Source organism: Canis lupus, chromosome 8 (assembly GCF_011100685.1).
Source record: "Canis lupus familiaris isolate Mischka breed German Shepherd chromosome 8, alternate assembly UU_Cfam_GSD_1.0, whole genome shotgun sequence".
In the NCBI taxonomy this organism is placed as follows: domain Eukaryota; kingdom Metazoa; phylum Chordata; class Mammalia; order Carnivora; family Canidae; genus Canis; species Canis lupus.
This window is the reverse complement of record NC_049229.1, coordinates 15,035,349-15,043,189: the sequence shown is the minus strand read 5'-3', so window position 1 is coordinate 15,043,189 and position 7,841 is coordinate 15,035,349. Positions and strand designations below refer to the sequence as shown.

Here is a 7,841-nt window from a genome sequence, read left to right as displayed (position 1 = left end):
CAGAAAATTTATTTATTCATTTAACATTTATTGAATAAGAAGCACTATACACAGGGGCTGGGTATATACAAATACATAAAACAGATGGAATCTCTGCCCTCAAGCCTTAATCAATGTAGGCTGTTATCCATAGCATTGACATTAGCCTTAGTTGCTCCTTTTCAAGAAAACTAGGGGTATCTAGAAATGCCCAAGAAGTATAACTAACATAATCAAGAGAATCTTTTGTATACTGTGGGACCCAGGAAATTTAACAAAATCCCCTACCCTTGGACAAGCAGAGCAGGACTGACTCTATTTTGTGCTGTACCCGCCTTGTGCCGACCTGTTTAGGGCACTGCCCCACCCTAGTCAAGCCCAGGGCACACCCTAATCGGAAATCCGCTCGGTGATAGACCAGTTCAAATGGATACTTTAGGGTAAAATGTAACTCAATCGGCCACCTGCGAGTGTTGGGACCAGCATGACTGTGCACCTTTCTGCGTATCCCATTGGCCACTGGCCCCTATAAAGTTGCTAAGCGGGAACCCTGGGTGGCGCAGCGGTTTGGCGCCTGCCTTTGGCCCAGGGCGCGATCCTGGAGACCCGGGATCGAATCCCACGTCGGGCTCCCGGTGCATGGAGCCTGCTTCTCCCTCTGCCTATGTCTCTGCCTCTCTCTCTCTCTCTCTCTCTCTCTCTCTCTCTCTCTGTGACTATCATAAAAAAAAAAAAAATTATAAAGTTGCTAAGCCTCTTACCTCTTACTTAGTCTGGGGGCCAAGTCCCTGCTCCGCTGTGTCGGGTACACTTGGACCCAGGCTCGAGCTTGTAAATAAACCCTCGTGTGTTTGCATCGGTGTCGGCTCCTTGGTGGTTTCTCGGATTCGCAATCTTGGGCACAACATATACAAATAACAGAAAACTTCTACTCAACTGGCTTTACCAATGAGAGAGTTTATTATTACACACAAAGAAAAAAATCAAGGTTGGTTAATTCACTAGGTCGGTAACTGTCACTGAAGACCTAGATTCTTCCCATCTTTCTGCTGTTACTTCAAAGCCTTCATGGTGTCAAGATGACTGTCACAATTCCAGATGTCACATCTTCTGCGGCAGGACAGAGAAGAAGCATTGTGGGACAATGTCACCATTTCTTCTCAGGTGTCTCTTTTCTTAGGAGACAACCTCTTACATCTCATTGGCCAGAACTGTATCACGTGCCTTCCTAAACCGATCACTGGCAAAGGGAATTACATTTCCAGACCTGGCTTAGACTACTTTAGCTCAATTAAAAATATTGAGCATCCACATGCCAAATGTCCTCTACTTTTATTTTATTTTATTTTTTATCTTTTTAAAAAGATCTTATTTATTCATGAGAGACACAGAGAGAGAGGCAGAGACAGGGGCAGAGAGAGAAGCAGGCTCCATGCAGGGATCCTGACTGGGACTCGATCCTCAGACTCCAGGATCATGCCCTGGGCCAAAGGCAGGCGCTAAACTGCTGAGCCACCCAGGCATCCCTGTCCCCTACTTTTAACTGAAGAAACAAATACAAACCAAAGGACAAGTATCATGTAAGGCTCAAGAATATGCGGACAGTGATATAGATGTGAAATTTAAATCTGTGTTAATAAATTGATCAATAATTTTTTTTTTAGTATTTCCCTTTACCTATACTAGCTATCTGCTACTGGGAGACAAGACCAACATTGGGAGATGCCTATTCCCTCAGTAAAGTTTTCCAGATAATTTCTTGCTCTCAGCAAAATAACTATATATCTAAAATTTCAAATGGGAAATATAACAGAAATTAGCCATCATTCAATATTTAAACTCTTACTCATTTCATCAATGAAACACCATTACTGAAAGAATACTATTCTCTTTCAAGAAATACAAGTACATCCCTGCTTTATATTTTGCCAATAGCCAAATTTTATGTTTTATGTCAATGATTAGATGGAATTCTTCTTGGATTAAATAATACTGCTGACAATAGGGAAATAATCCCTTGAATTTGTAGAGTACTTTATGCTTTTAAAGTGCTTTCTCATATGTTAATCTGAATTATATCTCATTCTTACTCTAGGAAGGGGTAAACAGCTGCAAAATTAGTTCCTCATTTTTTAAATATGACATTTTTTATTATGCCAAAAGTTAAAGATTTGCCCAAAGACTTCAGAGCTAAGTAGTTAAATAATAATCAGGATTAAAACCAAATTACTTCAGTCCTAATCCAATGCTTTTGGAGCAATTTAACAAATTTTCATGTAACTTAAAATTGTTTGATATTGTAAAAACCTATTTTAAATACTGTAAAAAAAAAGTTGGAATCTATCTTGTGAAAAAATTAAAATATAACATCTTCTTTTAGGTCTTATTCTTCAACCTAGACCCAGTTGTTAGGTCCCTGAAGTCTCAGCACCTTAGATAGGTTCAAAATGTTCCTTTTTTCAAATGGTCCTATCACCTCTATTAGAAATTGCTACATATTTCATATAAACTCAGAATCCAGCAACCCTTGGCCCTAGACACTTGTGTGACTTTAAATTCTATTTATATCCTGATTCTGAAAGAGCTGAAATCAAATTGAAAAGAACAAGATTTTTTTTTAATTTTTTTATTTATTTATGATAGTCACAGAGAGAGAGAGAGAGAGAGAGAGGCAGAGACATAGGCAGAGGGAGAAGCAGGCTCCATGCACCGAGAGCCCGATGTGGGATTCGATCCCGGGTCTCCAGGATCGCGCCCTGGGCCAAAGGCAGGCGCTAAACCACTGCGCCACCCAGGGATCCCAAGAACAAGATTTTTTAAACAGAGAGAGAAAAAGTAAAGAAAAAAGAAAAAAAAAAAAAAGAACAGGATTATCTAGAATGAGACCCTCAATGACAAATTTGAGAAAAATCTCACTAAAAGGGACCTTGTATAAGAAAAACAACTCTTCCTACTTTCCTGGATTTCAGGAGGATTAAAAAAATGAAGAAATGTTTTAAATCTATCACTCTTGCCTCAATCTTTGAAAAGTGATAGATAGGTGATAAAAAAACTAAACAAAGCAACAGGTTCAAACAAAGATATTTTCTCATTAAAACTAGAAGGATCAAATACTTCCTGAGGAGGATTGTGACAAGCCATTTCTATTGTGAATGCTGATCTAAATGGAGTTTATGGAGAGCACAAAATTTACATCTCCTTCCCAGATCACACTTCTATATCTAGTGCTCTACTCAAAGGCACTGCACAGATATCTTGATTTTTATCAAATCTAGCACTTCCAAAAGTAGATTCCTGATATTTTCCTCTGACCTGCTCCACTCACATCTTTCCTATCCCAGTGGATAGCAGCTCCCTTCTTTTCAGGCTCTGAGATTTAAAAACTGCCTTTCATTCTTTAATTCCTATTTTTCAAACAGTTTGTTAGAAAATTATGTGGTCTCTTAAAAATATATTCAAAATCCAACTATTTCTCTTTGCTTCACTACTATTGATATGAGAAACAAAGGCAGGGATCCCTGGGTGGCGCAGCGGTTTGGCGCCTGCCTTTGGCCCAGGGCGCGATCCTGGAGACCCAGGATCGAATCCCACGTCGGGCTCTCGGTGCATGGAGCCTGCTTCTCTCTCTGCCTGTGTCTCTGCCTCTCTCTCTCTCCCTCTGTTACTATCATAAATAAATAAATAAATTTAAAAAAAAAAAAAAAAGAGAAACAAAGGCAAAAGAAAAAACTAAATTTCCTTACTACTTACCGCCCATTGACAAGTCCTTGAAACAAGCAAAGTGACCTTCCTCTGGGAACTTAGCTGCCTTAATGTTGATACTTTGCTAAAGGCAAAAGGCAATCTTAGCTTAACATTAGCCAGACCCCCTCAAGATCCTGTAAGTCTTCTTTAACATATAAAAATTCCTTTGGAAACTTCCTTTATCCCTACTTCCCAAGATGTCTCTTAGCAATCATCCTCCAACCGTATGACCCACTGATATACAACTGAAGAGTCTCATGACTAAGGTTTTACTACACAGTAATAAATGACCTTTTCCCAACAACAGCTAGCCCCCTTGAGGTCCTGGAAACCTTGCTTCCAAAATTCCTTGGAGACTTATGCTATCCCAAACCAATGAGTCACCCGTCACAACCCCTGGTGCAGTTCTTTGTGCCCATGAATCCTGTCCCAGTCCTTATTAAAGGACTTATCTTTTGCACAAAAGATGTTTCAAGAATTCTTTCTTGACCAGTTGCTCCCAAACTCAACATTTCAACAACACCATCACCTCAGTTTGAGCCACCATCACACTATTCTAGATTACACCAAAACCCCCTCCTTCTGTCCTTGCCCCTCTGTTCTATATTTTCAACACAGCAGCCAGAGTGATTTTTTTAAAAATAAGACATCAGTTCACAACATGTCTTTGCAGAAAACTCTACAGTGGATTTTTACTTAGTTCATTCAAGAAAGACAGCAAAATATTTCCAAAGGCCTGCAAGGTCCCATTATCTTCCCACTCCCTTCTTTCTCATTTCCTCATTATTCCTCAGTCCCTTGCTGCTGTACATGTACCCACCATAGTCCCATCTATCAACATGGAGCATTCTTTCCCTACACTGCTGTCCCATATCTCCTTCTATCTTTGCTCAAATCTCACTCTTAATGTGGTGGTGGTGGTTGGATCCCAGGACCCTGCAATCATGACCTGTGCTGAAAGCAGCTGCTCAACCAACTGAGCCACCCAGGCTCTAATTTTTATTTTCAGCGCATTTCTTTTCCACTGTGTTGAAGAATTGAAAGTTTTTCATGCAAACACTCGGGGAAAGTTAGGCACTTCTATCTCTCCACTCTTAATTATTCTTATACATCTAATGCATATACACATTTGTTAATATAATTGATTTCCATTTAAAGCTAACCATTTGCTATAAACTATAGAAGTCTGTCCTGCAGAAAATACACCAGACACATAACTGACAAGATAGAAAATTACCATGAGGGAAAATTACCTTAAAAAAAAAAATCAAACACTTTGGTGTTTCCCAGTTAGACCCTTTCTTTGAAAACAAAGTCAACTTTTTTCTGCAACAGCCAGAAGGCCATCTGTTGAAATCTCTACTTCACTAAAAGCTCTAGAATCTGTAACTGCCTTGTTCTTCGTTGATTCATTCGTTTACTTATTCATTCAACGCACTGTCCTTGTTCAGTCACTTTTTCGAAGAGCACTATGACAGGCATGGGGAGGGGAGGGTGGGAGAGATATCCTGGAGAGGGAAGAAGAGCCCAAGTCCAAAGGGCCTTGGAAATAAGTTTAAAGAGCCAGTAGGAGGAGCAGGGGGATGGCCCCATCAGACCTGCACATTTGAAAATTACTCTAGCTTCTGGCTACAGTGTGGAGAAGAGATTACTATGCTCAGGTACGTTACACTTGATTAAAAAGCTTTTATTATAAACAGGGTCTTGGGGGATCCCTGGGTGGCTCAGTGTTTTAGCGCCGCCTTCAGCCCAGGGCGTGATCCTGGAGACTTGGGATCAAGTCCCACATCGGGCTCCCTGCATGGGGCCTGCTTCTCCCTCTGCCTGTATCTCTGCCTCTCTGTCTCTAATGAATAAATAAATATTTTAAAACAAACAAACAAACAAACAAACAAACAAACACAGAGTCTTAACCTTAACCCCTGGGCCTCAAAGTACAAATTTCAGAAAAGGGGCCCACTAAAGAAACCACAGTAGATCTGTTTTAAATATCTTATTATGGTCTGTTTAAATGTAGTTTTTAAAGTTACTATATGTATAGCAAACATTGGCAATTTCATTCAACTCTGTGAATTTCTCCTAATGAATGGAGAAAAAGGAAGAGCTCGCATGAGTGAGTGAGTATGGTGATTACTTCCTCAAACCACACAAGGATGAAGGCATTCTTATGCATTATTTCATTTAACCTTTACAATAAGTTGAGAGGTTATTGTATTATTATCCCTATTTGCAGATAAGGGATTTGAGACTCAGGTCAGTCCTGCCCTCTGTAAAAGGCAGTTTTGATTAACCTGCCTCATGCTCTCTCAAGCCTACGTTCTTGCCTGTACAAAAAGTTGTACAAATATATTTACAGGGCAGCCCCGGTGGCGCAGCGGTTTAGCACTGCCTGCAGCCCAGGGCATGATCCTGGAGACCCTAGATCGAGTCCCACGTCGGGCTCTCTGCATGGAGCCTGCTTCTCCCTCTGCCTGTGTCTCTGCCTTTCTCTCTCTCTGCATCTCTATGAATAAATAAATAAATAAATATTAAAAAATATATATATATATAGTTAGGCAGTAGATGGGGAGGGGAAAGGTTGAGGTAACCTTGAACAAAGACAGAATAAAGAGAGAAAATGGTCAGCTAGAGCAAAGGCAAAAAATTAACTGGAAAAATAAAACTGAGGAATTAACCTTTTGATAAGAGCAAAAAAGGGCAATTTGCTTCCCAAATAGAGATAAAGCTATGAAGATTATCAACTTTGCATTTTTTTTGGAATACCACAAGTGTAACCACAAATATACTTCTTACTGAACTACAGAATCCAAGAGATGGCCTTCTTGCTGAGGTGCTAATATTAAAGATGAAATGCTACAGAAAAGAAATCCACTTATTAACTTACTTAATACAATCCCTCTCATTTAGCCTGGTATTTGCTTTTGGCCAAGAAAGCTTGATCAGCATGCAGATCCCTGAAAGCCAGCTACTTTTAGTAGAATATGGATGCCTGGCAAAGTAACACTCCTTGCTACAGGGAACGGGGTTCTCCTGTCCCCCAAAGAAACTTTTATCCAGGTTTACACCAAAAATTCTAGAATAGAAATTGTTTTTTTGAAGAGAGATCCAGTCATTCTGAGGCATTACTTCATGCCCTCTCAAAGTCACAGGGTAATCCAGGGCCAGTCAGGCAACCATATACTGAGTAGAGATCCTGGATTAATATGCATGGTTGTGTCATTACCCACTTACCTCATTAACTGCCCAATCACCTACCAAAACTACAGGTAATAGAACACAAATTTGGTACACTTTGACAGGGAAGGTGCAAGGGGAGAATGCTAGCCCAGGGTAATAAATCTCAAAGAGAAGGCTGGCTAGCCAGGAGGCAAGTGAATCTGTTGAGGTAAAGAGGATAGGATCTGTATATTCAACATACCATGGAGTGTTCCGTCCACAGTCACTACTCAGTGTTTCTTGAATAATTGTTGAAGTGTTATGAGAAGTAAGGGATTAGGGGACAGCCCTCACACTAATACATATTTAATAAGTTTTCCACTTGCTATATCTGAACAAGGAGAAAACTGTTTAGTTGAACAAATGCAGTGAAAGTTTTATATATATATGCCCTCTCCATGGGGCATGGTGTGAGCTATGTGTGAGCTTTTTTCCTTCTTAAAAAGAAACAACAGGTCCAAAATGAAATGGAGTCACTTGTGCTGAGCTCCACATCAGCAAACCAAGACTTAATACCTAACCTAATTGCAGTATCAGTCCTTCCCAGGAATGTAATCTTAACTGGTCCATCTGGAATTTCCTGGTCAGCCCTAGTGAGGTAATCTGCCTGAAAGACCCCTTTCATCTCCTAAAAGAAAATGACCTTGGGCAGCACCGGTGGCACAGCGGTTTAGTGCCACCTGCAGCCCAGGTGTGATCCTGGGGACCCGGGATCGAGTCCTGCGTCGGGCTCCCTGCATGGAGCCTGCTTCTCCCTCTGCCTGCGTCTCTGCCTCTCTCTCTCTCTCTGTGTCTCAATAAATAAATAAAATCTTAAAAAAAAAAAAAAAGAAAAAAAATGACCTTGCCTGAGACAATCCACTCTTTCCCCCCCTTCTGCCTATAAAAGCCTTCCATTTTGT

The 7,841-nt window shown here is 40.5% G+C and overlaps 1 long non-coding RNA gene across 2 annotated transcripts in view; it reads right to left on the bottom strand.

The window, feature by feature from the left end:
- Nucleotides 1-916: 916 nt before the first annotated feature.
- Nucleotides 917-7,841, bottom strand: part of LOC102153697 — a 113,332-nt gene continuing 106,407 nt past the window's right edge. For both annotated transcript variants that reach the window (XR_005363138.1, XR_005363139.1), the window contains exon 5: nt 917-1,089. This is a non-coding gene — a long non-coding RNA (uncharacterized LOC102153697). The remainder of the gene's footprint in view (nt 1,090-7,841) is intronic.